General features: G+C 40.8%; 1 protein-coding gene across 6 annotated transcripts in view; it reads right to left on the reverse strand.

Moving 5' to 3' along the window:
* The window catches only part of TNRC6B (trinucleotide repeat containing adaptor 6B), a 246,345-nt gene that overhangs the window by 146,177 nt on the left and 80,530 nt on the right, over positions 1-19,638 (reverse strand). The window lies entirely within an intron of this gene.

Raw genomic sequence — 19,638 nt, forward strand, 5'->3', positions numbered from 1 at the left:
TGGGCCAGTGCCTTTCAATCCCCAGGTTTGTTCAAGGCATCTCTCCTAGTTTTGCAGAACAGAAAAGGAAGTGTGTTGACTTGGAACTCACATAACTGTAACCAAAAAAAAATTTACATCTGGAATATAATAACAAATTGCTATGAATCAATAAGAAAAAGACAATGAACCAGAAAATTTTACAAAATAATCAAGTAGGAATTTTACTGAAGAGGATGCACAAATGAAAAGATATTCAATCTCATGTCAACCAGGAAAATGCAAATTAAAACCACCAAGAGAGGGGCGCCTGGGTGGCTCAGTGGGTTAAGCCTCTGCCTTTGGCTCAGGTCATGATCTCAGGATCCTGGGATCGAGCCCCACATCAGGCTCTCTGCTCAGCGGGGAGCCTGCTTCTCCCCTCTCTCTCTGCCTGCCTGTCTGCCTACTTGTGATCTCTGTCTGTCAAATAAATAAATAAAATCTTTAAAAAAAAAAAAACCATCAAGAAATACCATTTCACAACTACCAGGTTGGCTAAAATTAAAAAGTTGGGCAATACCAAGTGTTGGCAAGGGGACGGAAGAACAGCAACACTCATCTACTTCCGGTGGGAAGAAAAATTGGTGCAACTGCTTTTCAAAAGTTTGCCACTATCTGGTACATTGGACTATGTATGTACTGTACAATCTAGTGACTGCACCTCTGGATAAATACTGCAGAGAAACTTTTACACATATATAGAAATATTTTTTGAAGAATTACTTTAAACAGAAAAAAAGCAAACATCCATCAACAGTCAAATAAATAAATATACTATGGTGTTTTCAGAGCAACAGAACACTATACTATATGAAAAGGAATTAACTGTAGCTACACACCTCAACCGAGATGAGTTACAAAAACACAATACTGGGTGAAAAAGCAAATCATAAAAGAATACATAGGCAGTATAATTCCATTACATAAAGTTCAAATATACACTTTTTAAAACTATATATATGCATGTGTATATAGATGTATATGTATGTATATATAGTTTTTATTTTTATTACTTTTAAAAAAGATTATTTATTTATTCACTTATTTGAGAGCAAGAGAGTAAGAGAGAGAGTGAGAGCACGAGATGGGAGAGAGTCAGGGGAGAAGCAGATTCTCCCCGCTCAGTGGGGAGCCCGATGCGGGGCTAGATCCTAGGACTCCAGGTTCAGGACCTGAGCTAAAAGCAGTCGCTCAACCAACTAAGCCAGGTGTCCTTATATACAGTTCTTTAAAACTATTTTATTACTTTAGAAAGATTTTATTTATTTATTTGACAGAGAAAGTGGGAGAGCACAAGCAGGGGGAGCAGTAGAAGGAGAGGGAGGAGCAGGCTCCCCAGCTGAACAGGGAACCAGATTCGGGGTTCGATCCCAGGACCCTGGGATCATGACCTGAGTTGAAGGCAGAAGCTTAACCATCTGAGCCACCCAGGTACCCCTAAAAACTATTTTTAAAAAATAAATGACAAAATTAAAAAATTAAAAACAAACACACATACACACACACAAAAATGAATGACATACAAAATGTAGGCTAGGGATTGTCTTAGGAAGGGACATATGCAAGGTCCAGGGGTATGCCTGTGGTTTACTTCTTGGCCTGTGTAGAAGGTATATGGAAATTTGCTTTATAATTATTCTTTTAACTATCCATTTCTTTCTTTTATATATGTATGGTTTATTTCTCAGTACAAATTTCAAGAGAGAAAAAACATTTTACCATTCCAAATGGTTTACTGATCTGGAAGATCAGTGACAGAGATAGAGCTACCTCCACAAATGGGGATTATCTGTCAGTCCTATGAAGACTCTCCCAAAAGGCAAAACTTTAAAAAAAAAAAAAAAATCAAACAGATATATTCAAGGAAATAGACAAGATTATTCCCAACTTAGAAAAACAATTATAGGACCTAATAAGCTGGAAGACAGACAACAGTAACATAGACACATAAAATACAATGAAGCCCAAAGAAAACAAAAGGCTCTCCAATTCTGTCATCCCCAGTCTTCATTTCTTAAGAAGATGGGGTAATACTAAGAGGCTAAGTTTCAAAAAAGACGGAAAAATTAAGAGGTGTTCGTAATTTCCATTGAAGAAACCAGAGGAAACATACACAAGAATAATTAAAGACACATGCTGTGCATACTGTAAAAATTCAAACCAGGTTTTGACTTTATTCTTAGGAACTTCCTCACTCTGCAGCCTGTGGGACTTAGCCAAGGAGAGGGAGGATTCTCCCATCCTAAGCTTATACTTAGGATGTAAAAACTCTAGAAGAAAAAACAGGATTGCAGATGGACACTTAATGAGGAGCCTGAGATGACCTGGTTGTGTTACAAGAGTGTCCAGGTATATATTTGAAAATCACCGTGTTGCACATTTTATTGACTTAACTATATAAATGTTGTGCCTTAGTTAGGAAAAACAGGTGACAAACTATTTATGTTTATTAAGTTTCTTGCAAGTGCAAGCATCAATTATTTTCTTGAAGACAAGAATGACTATTCTCTCATTTATATGTATTATGGAAATTTCTTGATCCTTCATCTTTAAAAATTCTCTCCAATTAAAGAGCTCTAAGGAAAAAAAAGAGCTCTAAATTGTGCACCTTGGCCTCTGCTTAGTAGTTTTTTTTTTTTTTGAAAAAGGTTTATCTAGAATCAATTTCTAGTTAAGTACAGTAAGATCGAAGAACCCAGAGCTTTGACAATCTCTTCCAAGTGGGCTCCCAATCTTTAACTCTAGCCCCCATGTTATGCACACTAGTCTTCTCTGCTTAGATGGCCCAATAAATTTCTAAGGAAACATCACCTTTGTCCTCAAATTTCCTCTTCTTTTTATATCCCCTATGTCTCCAAATGGTACCATCATTCACTAAGATCCCCAAACATGAAACCTACACAGGTATGCCGCACTTTTCAAAAGTCTGTATTGTACCACTTCACTTTCACAAAAGACCTATGTTAATACCTATTTTTGCTAAGAACAACAGAAACCTGGAGAGGATTTTCGCTTTTTTACAAATGAAGGCAAAAAGCAAAGTAGCATTTAGAGCTGGTCTTGCAGCAGCCGTTACAGAGCAGTGCGCGCCCTGAGTGGCAGACAGGGGCACCACCAGTCTCCTTCCCTAGGACGTCCAGAGGACTCGGCATCTCGGCATCCTGCTGCCAGAACTTTTAACTTTGTGAGCATCTGTGCTTTATCTCCAGTTATCCTGTGTGTCCGTTAGCAAGATGTGTCTTGAAGTGTCGGAAAAGGCTAGGAGAGGTTATTTTCTGGGTTTGGGAATGTGCCAAGATTTTCCCATATCAAGAAATGGTCATCGTTTCTTGGTTTTATACAACATTTGGACTTAGGAAAGATTTCATAGGAAAGCTCTACCTTCAGGTAGCAGGAGAAACCTGTCATCACACAAGAATCCAAGGTTCCCTCCTTAACCCTACATCCTATTAATCACCAAGTATTGTGGCTTTCACCTCTTAAATAGCTCTCACATGCACCTCCCCTTCTTTATTCTCTTTAATGGCCACAGTTAAAAACCAGCTTCTCTAAATCTCACTACTACACAAGTCTTCTCAGTGGTCTTTGTGCCTCTGGGTCCCATCTCATTTTAATACATCCTCCAAATTGTTTCTGTCAAGTGGGCTTTGGAAATGCAAATCTGACTGCCTCATTCTCCTTGAAATTCTTCAGTGGTGCTCCATCACCTACCAGGAGGGATAAAGTTCAGTTCCTTTGCCTAAACAATCTTTTCATCTGCCTCTGCCTTACCCACTCTGAACCCCTGGTGGGGGCATACAACTCCTTAGCCCTCCGTGCATTTACATGAACTGCTCCCTCTTGCCTAGAAGCTCTGGCCTTCTGCCCACGAGCAGTTCAAATTCCTACTCATTCCCTTAAGTGTCAATTCAGATGCCTTTCCCTGGAAGACACCATCTCCTGCAGCAGGTTCACAACTTTTCTCAGTCTCCATCACCTCGAAGACAATAAAAACGGTCCAGAGAGATCACTGCTCTTTACTGCCACTTCCTGTTTTTCTCATGTCCACTTCCTGTCCCTTCCCTTATTTTTTTCCTACAAATTTCACGAACACCTTTGGACTTAGTTTGATGATCTCTACCACTCCGCCTCCTTGACTTCATCTGCAGGAGTTGCAAGATTTTTTTTTTTTTTTTTTTAAAGTAGGCTCCCTGGCCAGCTTGGGGCTCAAACTCATAACCCTGAGATTAAGACCTGAGCTGAGATGAAGAGTTAAAAAGCTTTATTGACTGAGCCACCCAGGCACCCCTCAAGATTTTTATACATAAAATTAATACCATGTCTTCACCTTTCTCCCACTACCATTCATTCATTCAACCAACATTTCCTCAGCACATATTACACGCGAGGTGCTGGGCTGAGATAAAAGTGAAGAGTAGTGTCGGTGCCCTCAAAAAGCTTGCAGATTAGTGAGAAAGACAAACAAAACCCAGTAAATTACCAGCATTGTATGGTGATAGATGGTAGCTACACTTCTGGTGAACATAGCAGCATAACGTACAGACCTGTGGGATCACCTGAAACTAATGGAACACACTGTGTTGACTATACTCCAATTAAAAAAAGACAAAACACGACCATACAGTGGGAGAAACCAATGCAAGGATCCAGGAAGGGCGCCTGGCACAGCCTAAAGGAGTCACACACACTAAACCAACCCCAGGCAGGTGACTTCCCTCCTTCCTAAATTCAGCTAGGGAACGGGCAGGACCCAAGCTGCTCCATGGCAACGTCCCTCAATTCTGAAATAGGACTCGGGCCACAAGCTCCCCTTGCACTCGCTCCCTCCATCTGAACCTGGGAAGAGTCCCTCTAACTTCTAGTTCTGCTGTTGGTCCTCAGTGCCCATTCAGAGGCTCCTTGATGCATATTTCAGTGATTTTTCTGCTCGGTGCCCTAGATTTGCTCAACACCAACTTGTTTTTAGGGTATTTCTGTCCTACCAATCCCTTAATTTCTTCTCTTCTGCTCTGGGAATACAGAGCATAGCTGGAGAAAGTTACAAACTGGTTCCTTTTCAACCCTATGCCAATTAACTTCCACTCAGTGCTTGTACGTCAGCGCCTGGCCTGCAAAGCCCTTCACTCATTCATTCTGTACCTTTACACTCTCCTCCAAGATTCCAAACCCATCCATAAGGCGTCCTCTTTAGTCTGGCCTTTCTGAAGATTATCCTGAAAGCCTGTCCCACACAATGGATGCCCGTGGTTTCTTCTTGTCTGGATTATGCAGTTGAACCTGCATCTTTACCCACTTCCCCCCACTCCACTGCTCCACCAGGCTCCCCTCACTGCCTGAATCCTAGATGCATGACCCACACCACACCACCTCCAAGAAGCTCTTTCTTCCTTTCAAGTAAATCCATCCCCTCAACTGACAAATACTTTGTAATCTCTTCTGTTCTGAAAAATTATTTTGGCCTGTGATACCCTCCAAATATCTTCCCGTTTTTACTCTTCCCTTTACTATCCAAATTATTAAGAGAATAAACAATACTCCATTTCTTCCATGTTCTCATCACTGATCTGATAAAACACTGGTTGCCTGATTAAACTCTTATTGAAGTAACATATATATGAATTTCTTTTTTTTTTTTTTTTTTTAGATTTTATTTATTTGAGAGAGAGACAGAAGGAGCATGAGGGGGGAGGGGAAGAGGGAGAGGGAGAAGCAGACACCCCACTGAGCAGGGAGCCCAACATGGAGCTCCATCCCAGGACCCTGGGATTACGACCTCGGCTGAAGGCAGACACAATTGACAGAGCCCCCAGGCGTCCCTATATGATTTTAAAAATCAAATAATACCACCAGGCTTATAAACAAAAATAGCACTCTCCTCTGGTGGCCCCTCACCCGCCCCCATGGAGTGCTTCTTCCCCATCCTCCCAACTTAAGTCACCATATTTGTTCAAATCAATATTCAGCGCTAACCGTGCTGTTACTAAGTAAATAACAGATACAGCTGAATCATACAGAATAGTGTAATTAAATTTGCTTTTCGTGTACAATTTTCTGTTTTCTGTGGAACAATTACTACTTTCTCTTCTTACACTTTCTTTCGATTTGCGGGGCGGGGGGAGCTTAGTATTTATTATGGATTTTTCACTAATTCATCCTCAAACTCTCCAACAAAGCTGTAAGTCTCCTCTTAATAAATTCAAACACTTGAGGTAATCTACCAATTTCATTCCAGTCTGGGAGACCTTCCTCAGGGGTTTTCTCCTGTCCCAGTCTGGATGGTTTGCTCTCTAGGCCACTAAAGAGCTGACACAGGGATGTCTTCTCCCCTTCATCTCTGAAATTCCTGGCGTTCTGTCTCCTACCCAGGAGCATCTGTTCCCCAGATCCTTGGTCTTCTTTCATGGTCTACTCCCTGGTTTAGGTGGCACATATATTCCAGGGATTTCCTGATAAAAGGTATACGGAAAGTAGATTTTTTGAGATCTTGAATGACTGAAATGTCCTTATTTTATCCTATGTATAACTGACACACAATTTTTTTTTTATCCACATACATAACTGAATTAGAAGTTCAAGTTAGTGAACCTTTTTCCCTTCACACTTTTGAAGTGATGCTGCAGTGTCTTCTAGTTCCCAGAGTTACGATATAGAAATCTATATCTATATACAGTATTTTAAATCCTAATGTTTTGGATACAACCTGTTTCTTTTCCAGAAACTTTTAGGGCCCTCTACCTCTCCTCTGTTCCGCAAATGCAAACCACAAAGTATGGTTCTTTTTTTATTTATTGAGCTTCCAGGTAGGTACTTGCACTCTAGAAACTCAGATTCTTCAGGTTTAAGACATTTTCTCTACTTATTTTGATAATTTCATCCCCTCCACGAATTCCTTATTCATTGCTGAGTTTTGGGGGCTGATCCATAAATTTTCTTCTTTTCTCTCCAATTGCATCTCTCTGGCTTTTTCTTTTACTTTCTAGAGAGTCTCTCAACTTTACCTTCCAACACTTCTAATATTTAAAAGAATTTCTGTAGTGTGACTTAATTTTTGAAAGCTCTTTCTTGTTCTCTGAATACTTTTTAATAGTCGTGCTCTTATTCCATGATTATACCCTCTTTTATCTCTGAAAATTAATTAGAGTGTTTTTGTTTTAATTTTCTTCTGCTCCATATATTACCTTGTTTCCTCCAAGTCCTCTTTTTTTTAAAAATTTTTTATTATATATTTTTTTAGATTTTATTTATTTGACAGACAGAGATGACAAGTAGGCAGAGACACAGGCAGAGAGGAGGAAGCAGGCTCCCTGCCGAGCAGAGAGCCCGACGCGGGCCTCAATCCCAGGACCCTGAGATCATGACCCGAGCCCAAGGCAGAGGATTAACCCACTGAGCCACCCAGGCGCCCTCAAGTTCCTCTTTTATATTTGCTTTGGTCACTATCCTCCAGTCATAGTTTTTTATCAGATGCCTGGTCATCTTTGGCTATCTGCTGATACTTATGAGGTAAGCCGGAAAGAACTCAGGAGTGCTCTTCATATGAAGAGAAGAGAGGGATATCCTCCCTGGATATCAGAAGGGAAACCTGGCCATTTCACTGGGAGAACTCTCAGGTGTCTGCCTCTATTTATTCCTTTTCTCCCTCTTTGGGCTTTTCAGTTACCCAGAGAGGTACCCTTTAATTCTCAGCCTGACTGGTCTAAGTCTGTCAGTGTTCGGGGACTGAATTTGGGAAGACAGCTGGTATGATCTCACATCAGTCAATCATCACTGACTTGACAGAATCTTTCTGCTTTGAGTTGGATCCTTCCCTCCACCTTGAGCCTTGCCATGGTACAAGAGGGAAAGCTATCCCTCTGGGATGTGCAGGCCAGAATACGAGGGGCTTTGCTCCTTGTAAATTCTTCAACCAATGCTGCTGTCAGTGTCACTCCAAAAGCTTTTTGGCTCTCAAAATTTTGTTGGCATTTCTTATGTTTCATATACTCTTCCATTTACTTTTTTTTTTCTGGTGGATTTATGCTTGCTAAAACAATTTCAGTGGAGTTTTGGAAGGGAGTGGAGACTAATAACTGGGTTTAATCTACCATGTCTAGATCTACTCTTAAAACTCTTTTATCTCTTCTTATTCCCCTCTATCAAAATTGCCTTATTTGGGGGGTGCCTTGGTGGCTCTGTCCATTAAATGTCTGACTCCTGATTTTTGGCTCAGATCATGATCTCAGGGTTGTGAGATCGAGCCCCATGTTGGGTTCTGTGCTGGGTGTGGAGCCTGCTTAGGATTTTCTTTCTCCCTCTGCCCTTCCCCCACCTCTCTCTTTCCCTCTCTCTCTAACCCCCCCACCCCAAACTGCTCTACTTAATGTCACCAATAAATATTTGTTGGTTGCCTCCTTCTTTAAAATATTATTTGAAGGGCGCCTGGGTGACTCAGTCAGTTATGTGTCTGCTTTTGACTCAGGTCATGTTCCCAGGGTCTGGGGATCAAGCGCCATGTCAGGCTCTGGCTCAGCGGGGAGTCTGCTTTTCCTACTCCCTCTGCCTCCTGCTTGTGCTCTCTCTTGTGCTCTCTCTCTCAAATAAAATGTTTTTTTTTTTTTTTTTAAGATTTTATTTATTTATTTGACAGAGATCACAAGCATGCAGAGAGGCAGGCAGATGGGGGGTAGGGAAGCAGGCTCCCTGCTGAGCAGAGAGCCCAATGTGATGCGGGATTCAATCCCAGGACCCTGAGATCGTGACCTGAGCCGAAGGCAGAGGCTTAACCCTCTGAGCCACCCAGGCACCCCCAAATCTATTGTTTTTAAAGATTCTATTATTTACTTGTCAGAGAGAGAGAGAACACAAGCCAGCAGAGCTGCAGGCAGAGGCAGAGAGAGAAGCAGGCTCCCTGCTGAGCAAGGAGCCTGATGCAGGACTTGAACCCAGGACCCTGGGATCATGACCTGACCCGAAGGCAGCTGCTTAACCAACTGAGCCTCCCAGGTGTACTGTAAAATAAAATCTATTTAAAAAATAAAAATAAGGGGCACCTGGGTAGCTCAGGGGGTTAAAGCCTCTGCTTTTGGCTTAGGTCATGATCTCAGGGTCCTGGGATCGAGCCCCGCATCAGGCTCTCTGCTCGGCGGGGAGCCTGCTTCCTCCCTCTCTCTCTGCCTGCCTCTCTGCCTACTTCTGATCTCTGTCTGTCAAATAAATAAATAAAATATTTAAAAAAAAAAAAAAAGCTACTATGAACATCATTTAGAAGTTTTTGTATGGATATATGCTGTCTTTTTCTTTGGGTAAATACTTAGTACTCAGCAGTGTGTATCTGTTTACTACGGATGCTACAACAAAGTACCACAGCTTGTGTGTTTTCAGTAGCAGCAATTTATTATCTCACGCAGACCTAAAAGCTAGAAGTGGGACACGAAGAAGAGCATTGGTTCTTTCACAGGGCTGTGAGGGAAGGATTTGTTTCAGGCCTCTCCCCTTGGCTTACAGATGGCTGTCTTCATGTTCGCATGGCATTCTCCCTCTGTGTATGTCTCTATGTCTAAATTCCCCTGTTTCATTTGTTTAAAGATTTTTCCATTTATTTGAGAGAGAGAGAAATCACAAGTGGAAGAGAGGAGCAGAGGGAGATGGAGAAGCAAACTCCCAGCTGAGCAGGGAGCCCAGTGTGGGCTTGACCCCAGGACTCTGAGATCATGACGTGAGCTGAAGGCAGATGCTTAAGTGACTAAGCCACCCATGTGCCTCTAAATTTCCCCCTTTAAAAAATGACTCACCCTAATGACTTATTTTGCTTTGATTACCTCTGTGGAGACCCTACCGCCAAACAAGGTCTATTTTGAGACAATGGGGGTTAAGACTTCCAACAGGTTAATTTGGGGATAGGGGCTAGACAGGGAAAACAATTCAGCCTCTAACAGTAGAACAGTAGAATATGGTAGCTGTATGTTTAACTTTTTAACAGTCTCTGACTGTTTTCCAAAGTGGCTGCAGCATTTTTATCTCCCCACCAGCAGTGTATGAGAGTTCCAATTCCTCATACCTCACCAACACTTGATGTGGTAAGTCTTTTTAACTTCACCCATTCTAATTGTGGCTTTAATTACATTGACACTGAACATCTTTTCACAAGCTTCTTTGCCATCCGTTCTCTGGTAAAGTGCCATTCAAATTTTTGACCATTTTTAAAGCAGCTTTATTTTCTCTCTCTTCTTAAAAAATAAGCTCTATGCCAAATGTGGGGCTTCAATTCATAACCCCAAGATCAAGAGTTGCGTGCTCTATCAACTCTTGATACTTATTCTAAGTATCTTTACTGAGATATAATTTACGTAACATAAAGTTCACCTGTTTAAAGTATACAATTCAATGGCTTTTAATATATTCATAGAATTGTGCAATTATCACCACAATCCAATTTTAGAACACTTCTATCATCTCAAAAAGGAAACTTGTCCTTATTGGCAGTCATTCCCAATTTCCCTCTCTTCATCCACCTTTCCAGCACCAGATAATGGCTAATCTACTTCTGTCTCTACAGATTTGTCTGTTCTGAACATTTCATGTATAAATGAAGTCGTATAGTATGTGCTGTTTGTTTGTCTGCTTTCCCTGAGCATAATTTTTTTTTAAAAAAATTAACATATAATGTATTATTTGTTTCAGGGGTACAGGTCTGTGACTCATCAGCTTACACAATTCACAGCACTCATCACAGCACCTACCATCCCCAGTGTCCATCACCCAGCCACCCCATCACTCCCACCCCCTCCACTCCAGCAACCCTCAGTTTGTTTCCTCAGATTAAATCTCTTAGGGTTTGTCTCCCTCTCTGTTCTCATCTTGTTTCATTTTCTCCTCTCTTCTATGATCCTCTGTCTTGTTTCTCAAACTCCTCATATGAGTGAGATCATATGATAATTGTCTTTCTCCGATTGACTTAATTCACTTAGCATAATACCCTCTAACTCCATCCAAGTCATTGCAAAGGGCAAGTTTCATTTTTTTCTTTTTTTTTTTTTTTTTGATGGCTTCACAGTATTCCATTGTATATATATACCACCTCTTCTTTATCCATTCATCTGCTGATGGACATCTAGGCTCTTATCATAGTTTGGTTACTACTTATATCAGCTATACCATTGCTGATATAAACATTGGGGTGAATGTGCCCTTTTGGATCACTACATTTGTATCTCTGAGGTAAATACCCAGTAGTGCAATTGCTGGGTCGTAGGGTAGCTCTATTTTCAACTTTTGTGGAACCTCCATACTGTTTTCCAGAGTGGCTGCACCAGCCTCCATTCCCACCAACAGTGTAGGAGGGTTCCCCTTTCTCCACATCCTTGCCAACATCTGTCATTCCCTGACTTGTTAATTTTAGCCATTCTCACTGGTGTGAGGTGATATCTCATTATAGTTTTGATTTGTATTTCCCTGATGCCGAGTGATATTGACCAATTTTTCATGGGTCTGTTGGCTATTTGGATGTCTTCCTTGCAGTAATGTCTGTTTATGTCTTCTGCCAATTTCTTGATTGGATTATTTGTTCTTTGGGTGTTGAGTCTGATAAGTTCTTTATAGATTTTGGATACTAGGCCTTTATTTGATATGTCATTTGCAAATATCTTCTCCCATTCTGTTGTCTTTTGGTTTTGTTGACTGCTTCTTTTGCTGTGCAAAAGCTTTTTATCTTGAAGAAGTCCCAATAATTCATTTCTGCCCTTGCTGCCCTTGCCTTTGGTGATGTTTCTAGGAAGAAGTTGCTGCAGCTAAGGTTGAAGAGGTTGCTGCCTGTGTTCTCCTCAAGGATTGATGGATTCCTTTCTCACATTTAGGTCTTTCATCCATTTTGAATCTATTTTATGTGTGGTGTCAGGAAATGGTCCAGTTTCACTTGCCTGCATGTGGCTGTCCAATTTTCCCAACACTATTTGTTGAAGAGACTGTCTTTTTTCCATTAGACATTCTTTCCTGCTTTGTCAAAGATTAGCTGACCATAGAGCTGAGTGTCCTTTTCTGGTCTCTCTATTCTGTTTCATTGATCTATGTGTCTGTTTTTGTCCCACTGTCATACTGTCTTGATTACAGCTTTGTAACAGATCTTGAAGTCCCGCATTGTGATGCCATGAGCTTTGTTTTTTTCTTTTTGTTTTTCTTCTTTCTCTCTCTTTTTTTTAAGATTTTATTTATTTATTGGACAGACAGAGATCACAAGTAGGCAGAGAGGCAGGCAGACAGAGAGGAGGAAGCAGGCTCCCTGCTGAGCAGAGAGCCCATGCGGGGCTCGATCCCAGGCCCCTGGGATCATGACCCGAGCCGAAGGCAAAGGCTTTAACCCACTGAGCCACCCAGATGCCCCTGGTTTTCTTTTTCAACATTCCTCTGGCTATTTGGGATTTTTTCTGGTTCCATAAAATTTTAGGATTATTTGTTCCATTTCTGTGAAAAAAGCTGATTGTATTTTGATAGGGTTTGCATTAAATGTGTAGATTGCTGGGGCGCCTGGGTGACTCAGTGGGTTAAAGCCTCTGCCTTCAGCTCAGGTCGTGATCTCAGGGTCCTGGGATCGAGCCCCGCATCGGGCTCTCTGCTCAGCGGGGAGCCTGCTTCCCTCTCTCTCTCTCTCTACCTGCTTCTCTGCCTGCTTGTGATTTCTGTCAAATAAAATCTTAAAAAAAAATGTGTAGATTTCTCTAAGCAACATAGACATTTTCACAGTATTTGTTCTTCCAATCACATCATCTGCAAAGAGAGTTTGACTTCTTCTTTGCTGATTTGGATGCCTTTTATTTCTTTTTGTTGTCTGATTGCTGAGGCTAGGACTTCTAGTACTATGTTGAATAGCAGTGGTGATAGTGGACATCCCTGCCATGTTCCTGACCTTAGGGGAAAAGCTTTCAGTCTTTTTTTCCCCCATCAAGAATGGTATTTGCTGTGGGCTTATCATAGATGACTTTGATGATAATGAGGTAATGTACCCTCTGTCCCTACACTGTGAAGAGTTTTGATAAAGGATGCTGTACTTCGTCAAATGCTTTTCCCACATCTATTGGGACTATCATATAGTTCTTATTCTTTCTTTTATTAATGTATTGTATCATACTGATATAAGAAGTGCCACCCCAGCTTTCTTTTGCTGTCCATTAGCATGGTAAATGGTTTTCCACCCCCTTGCTTTAAATTTGGAGGTGTCTTTGGGTCTAAAATGAGTCTCTTGCAGACAGCATATTGATTTTTTTTTTTTTTTTTACCTGATACCCTGTGTCTTCTGATTGGTGCATTTAGCCCATTTACTTTCAGGGTAACTACTAAAAGATGAATTTAGTGCCATAGTATTGCCTGTGACTGTTACTGCATATTGTCTCTGTTCCTTTCTGGTCTATGTTACTTTTAGTCTCTCTCTTTGCTTAGAGGATCCCTTTCAATATTTCCTATAGAACTGTTTGCAAATTCTTTTAGTTTTTGTTTGTCCTGGAAGCTTTTTTATCTCTCTTTCTATTTTCAGTGACAGACTAGCTGGATATAATATTCTTGGGTGCATATTTTTCTCGTTTAGTGCTCTGAATATATCATGCCAGTCCTTTCTGGCCTGCCAGGTCTCTGTGGATAGGTCTGCTGCCAATCTAATGTTTTACCGTTGAGGTTACAGACCTCTTGTCCTGAGCTGCTTTCAGAATTTTCTCTTTGTCTCTGAGACTTGTAAGTTTTACTATTAGATGACGGGTTGTTGATCTATTTTTATTGATTTTAAGAGGGGTTCTCTGTGCCTCCTGGATTTTGATGTTTCCTTCCCCCAATTAGTGAAGTTCTCTCCTATAATTTGCTCCAATATACCTTCCTCCTTCTCTTTTTCTTCCTCTGGGATCCCAACTATTCTCAAATATTATTCTAATATTGTTTCCTCTTATATTATCACTTATCTCTTGAATTTTCCCCTCATGATCCAATAGTTGTTTATCTCTCTTCTCAGCTTCTTTATTCTCCATCATTTGGTCTTCTATATCACTAATTCTCTCTTCTGCTTCATTTATCCTAGCCATTAGAGCCTCCTTTTTTTTTTTTCTCTAGAAAATCTATATTTAACTTATTTGTCAAAAAATTTACAGAAATGGGGCCCTTGGGTAGAGCCTCCATTTTTTATTGCACCTCATTAATAGCCTTTTTGATTTTGACTTAGTTAGATTTAAATTCTTTTATTTCTCCAGTAAGGGATTCTCTAGTATCTTCTATACTTTTTTCCCAAGCTCAGCTAGTATCTTTATAATTGTCATTCTGAATTCTAGTTCCGACATCTTATGAATGTCTGTATTGATTAGGTCTCTGGCAGTTGGTACTGCCTCCTGTTCTTTTTTTTGAGGTGAGTTTTTCTGTTTTGTCATTTTGTCCAGAGAAGAACAGATGAATGAGAGAAAAAAATGCTATAAGGGTAACAATGACCCCAGAAAAACATACACTAAACAAATAAGAGACCAAAACTGAGGGGAAAAGAAAGGAAGAAAAAAAAAAAGAATACAATGAGGCTGGTGAATAGAACAGAGCCACACATTAGATTTTGGGTGTATTTTAGTTTGTTAGAAGAAACTACGTCCCAAAATTTTAAAGAAAGAAAAACTGATATATCTACACAAAAATAACGGTAAATATGATAAAGGAATGGAATATGAGTGTAAAGACGAGAATTTAAAAAGATTTTTAAAAAAGAATTGATAAGAAGTTGGTTGCAAAAATAAAATTTAAAAAAAAAAAAAAAAAAAAAAGGAGAGCATGTAATCAGGCAGGAGACTAGAACAAAGCCATACCGTAGATTTAGGGTACATTTGGTCTGTTAGAAGAAACTGCATTCCAAAATTTGAAAGAAAGAAAAAATATATATATACAAAAAATTAAATACAATGAAGGGACAGAATATGACTATAAAAATGTAAAAATGAAAATTTAAAAAGCTTTTTAAAAAGGGATTGATAAGATGTTGGTTGAAAAAGGAAAGAAGAAAAATTTTTAAGAAATAGAAAAAGAAAAAATAAAATTCAAACAATTAACTTTGAAAGACTAAAGAATCATTGGAGAAAAGCCATGGATTTTATGTGCTGCATTCCCCTAGTGCTGGAGTTCTGCAGTTCTCATTCATTGGTAAACTTGGTCTTGGCTGGATGTTCTTGCTGATCTTCTGGGTGAGGGGCCTATCGCAATGATTCTCAAATGTCTTTGCCGGAGGCAGAACTGAACTGCCCTTGCAGGGCCAGGCTATCATCTGCTTGGGTTCGCTCTTGGTAGCTTTCGTTCTCTGATCACTTTCTGTACAACTCTGGAGGACAAGAATGAAGATGGAGGCCTCCCAATTTCTGGCCCCAGAAGAATCAAGATCTTGGGGCTCCCCTCTCCACTGAGCCCTCAGAGAAGAGCAGTCAATCACTCATGTCTCCCTGGTCTCTGGTGGAACTCTGTGCTCACCCGGCCTGTGACCAATCGTTTCTATCTCTGGCACATGGCCCCATTTGGAGTCTCCAAACCCAGTAGATTCCTGCGGTGTGCTTCTGTGCCACTCCTCCCTAGGGGATACAGAGGAGTCTCCCTGGATCTGCTGCTTGTTGGGTCCAACTTGTAGTGGCCTGACTGGGCTTCAGATCTCGGTTTATGCAAACCCCAAGCTGAGGCCCCTCCTTGGCTCTGATACTTGGGAGGTATCCCCACTTCCCCACTCTGATACTTGGGATCTCTGCCACAGCCCCTGTCTTTCTGTGACCCCGAGGGTCCTGAGACCACACTGTCCCAGCGAGGATTCCACCCCCTGCTTAGCCACCAGAGCAACATCCCTCTGCAGAGCAGACTTCTGAAAGTTTCGATCTTGTGCTTTGCTGCTCTGTAACCTTCCAGGAGCCGGATGATGGCGTCCACCGCCACCCCCCACCCCCGCCATGGTCTATCTTTGCCGTGGATTCACTTCTCCGCACATTCCACCTTCCAGAAAGTGGTTGCTTTTCTGTTCATAGAATTCCTGCTATTCTTTTCTTTGATCTCCTGTTGAGTCTGTAGGTGTTCAGAATGGTTGAAAACTATCTAGCTGAATTCTTGGGACCAGAAGAAATTTAGGTCTTCTACTCCTCCACTTCTTGCTCCTCCTCCAGCATAATGTTTTCAAGTTTCATCTTTGTTGTAGCATGTATCAGTAATTCATTCTGTTTTATTGCTGAATACTATCCTGTTATATGGATAAACCATTTTGTTTATCTATAGTATCAGCTGATGGACATTTGGATTATTTCTACTTTTTTGCTATTACGAATAATGCTATTATAAACATCTGTGTACAAATTTCTGTGTGGACATATGCTTTCATTTCCCTTGGGTGAATACCCAGGAGTGGAATTGCCGGGTCATATGATAACTTTATGTTCAACTTTTTGAAGGACTACCAAACTGTTTCTCAAACCAGCTGCACCATTTTCCATTTCTACTAGCAGTGGTCCAAGGGTTCTAATTTTTCCACATCCTCACCCACACTTGTTATTATCAGTCTCTTTGATAGTAGCCATCTTAGCAGGAGAGAAGTGGTATGTCACTTTGGTTTCAGTTTATAGTTCTGTAATGGGTATTAATGTTGAGCATTTCTTCATGGGCTTATTGGCCATTTATCTATCTTCTTTGGATAAATGTCTTCCAATTACTTGCTCATTTAAAAAAAAATTTTTTTCCCTACTATAGAGCTTTGAGAGTTTTTAATAGATTCTAGATACAAGTCTTTATTCAGGTAAATGCTTTTCATGTATTTTCTCCCAGTCTGTGGCTTATTTTTTCATTCTTATTAGCAGCATCTTTCAAAGGGCAGAGGTTCTTAATTTTGACGTAGAACAATTTATCAATTTTTTTCATTTTTGAAAGACTTTATTTTTTAAGATTTAATTACTTATTTTATTTTTTAAAAAACATTTGTTTATTTATTTAACAGAGAGAGAGAGACAGCGAGTGAGGGAACACAAGTGGGGGAGTGGGAGAGGGAGAAGCAGGCTTCCCCCTGAGCAGGGAGCCTGATGTGGGACTCGATCCCAGGACCCTGGGATCAAGACCTGAGCTGAAGGCAGACACTCAACCAACTGAGCCACCCAGGTGCCCCTATTTACTTATTTTAGAGAGAGAGAGAGAGCAGGTAGGGGCAGAGGGAGAGAGAGAGACTTCAGCAGACTCCACGGTGAGTACAGAGCCCGACAGGGCTGGATACCATGATCCCGAAAGCAGGAAATGAGTTGATGAAGATTTGGATGCTTAACCGACTATGCCACCCAGGAGCCCCCCAAATATTTTACTTTTAAGTTATCTCTATACCCAACATGGGGCTCAACCCTACAAGAGTCACATACTTTATGACTGAGCCAGTCAGGAGCCCCAGACAATTTATCAATTTTTAAAATTTAATGGTTGTGTTTTTGCTGTGGTATCTAAGAAATCTTTATCTAGTCACAGATTTGTCTCTTGCATTTTCTACTGGAAGCATTATAGTTCTAAGTTTTACATTTAAATCTAAGATCCATTTTCAGTTAATTTTTATATATGCTATGAGGTCTAGATCTATTTCATCTTTTTTGCATATGGATATCCAATTGCTCTAATACCATTTGTTGAAAAATTTCTCCACTGAATTGCCTCCACAAAATTGCCTTTTTCAAAGATCATTTGTTCATGTATGTGTGGGTCTATGCCGGAACCTCTCTTCTGTTTCACTGATCTAATTTGTCTGTCTTTTTCTCAATACCACAGGGTCTTGATTATTGCAGCTTTCCCCCCTCCATTTATTTCTTTTTTAAATTAACATATAATGTATTATTTGTTTCAGGGGTACAGGTCTATGATTCATCAGTTTTACACAATTCACAATGCATGATTATTGTAGCTTTATAAAAAGTTCTGTAATCAGGTAGTATTAGCTCTCCAACTCTGTTCTACTCAAAAGCTGTTTTGATTATCATTATAAGTTGAATAGTGTCCTCCCACCAACCCAAAAAGATGTTGGAGTCCTAACCTCCAATATTTCAGAACGTGACTTTATTTAAAGATGGTGTCTTTACAGAGGTAATCATGAAGTTATTAGAGCAGGCTCCAATCCAACCTGACTGGTGTTTTATAAATAAGGGGAAATTTGGACACAAAGACAGACATGCATGCAGGAAGAAAGCCATAGGAAGACTGGCTTATGCTGCAATTAAGTCAAGAAGCTAGAAGGCAGAAGCTAGGAGAGCAGCCTAGAAAAGACCCTTCCCTAGTCCCTTCACATGGAACAAGGTGTCAACACCATGATCTTGGACTTCTGGTCTCCCGAACTGTGAGACAGTATGTTTCTGTTGTTTAAGCCATTCGGTTTGTGGTACTTTGTTAGAGCAGCCCTAGAAAACTAATATAGCTGTTCTAGGTCCTGTGCATTTCCATACGGATTTATAAGTCAGCCTTTTCACTTATACAAAAAAAAAAGGCTGCTAAGATTTTTTTTTTAAGATTTTATTTATTTATTTGACAGATAGAGATCACAAATAGGCAGAGAGGCAGGCAAAAAGAGAGGAGGAAGCAGGATCCCTGCGGAGCAGAGAGCCCGATGTGGGGCGATCCCAGGACCCTGAGATCATGACCTGAGCCGAAGGCAGAGGCTTTAACCCATTGAGCCACCCAGGCGCCCCACCGCTGAGATTTTGATAGGGATTGAACTGAATCTAAAGATCAACTTGGGGAGAAGCAACATCTAAACAATATTGAATCTTCTGACCTATAAACAGGTATATCTCCCCATTTATTCAGATTGACTTCATTTTCTCTCAGCAATGTTTAGTGGTTTCCAGTGTATGTACAATGCTGAATAGAAGGGGGACAGCAGACATGCTATTCTTTGTCTTAGAAATAAATAATTCAGGGGTGCCTGGGTGGCTCAGTGGGTTAAAGCCTCTGCCTTCGGCTCCGGTCTTCTGGGATTGAGCCCCATGTCGGGCTCCGTGCTTGGCAGGGAGCCTTCTTCCTCCTTTCTCTCTCTCTCTCTCTGCCTGCCTCTCTGCCTACTTGGGATCTCTATCTGTCAAATTAATAAATAAAATCTTAAAAAAAAAAAGGAATAAATCATTCCATCTTTCACCATTAAGTTTAATTGTAGCATTTTCATAAAGGCCCTTTATCAGGTCAAACAGTTCCCTTCTATTCCTAGTTTGCTAACAGTTTTTTTAATCAGGAATGGATGTGGCCCTTTGTCAAATGCTTTTTCTGCATCTGCGGAGTTGATCATACGTTTTTTCATTTTTAATTTGTGAACATGATGAATTACATAGTGATTGATTTCTGAAGGCTCAACCAGCCCTGCATTCCTGGGAAAAATCCCACCTGGCCTTGTATTTTCTTTTTTAAGATTTTATTTATTTAAGGGAGCCTGGGTGGCTCAGTGGGTTAAAGCCTCTGCCTTCGGCTCAGGTCATGATCTCAGGGTCCTGGGATCGCCCCACATCGGGCTCTCTGCTCAGCAGGGGGCCTGCTTCCTCCCTCTCTCCCTGTCTGCCTCTCTGCCTCCTTGAGACAGAGAGAAAGAGATCACAAGGAGGCAGAGAGGCGGGCAGGGAGAGAGGGGGAAGCAGGCTCCCTGCTGAGCAGAGAGCC

The sequence above is a fragment of the Mustela nigripes genome, chromosome 6 (genome assembly GCF_022355385.1).
Source record: "Mustela nigripes isolate SB6536 chromosome 6, MUSNIG.SB6536, whole genome shotgun sequence".
Taxonomy (NCBI): Eukaryota; Metazoa; Chordata; class Mammalia; order Carnivora; family Mustelidae; genus Mustela; species Mustela nigripes.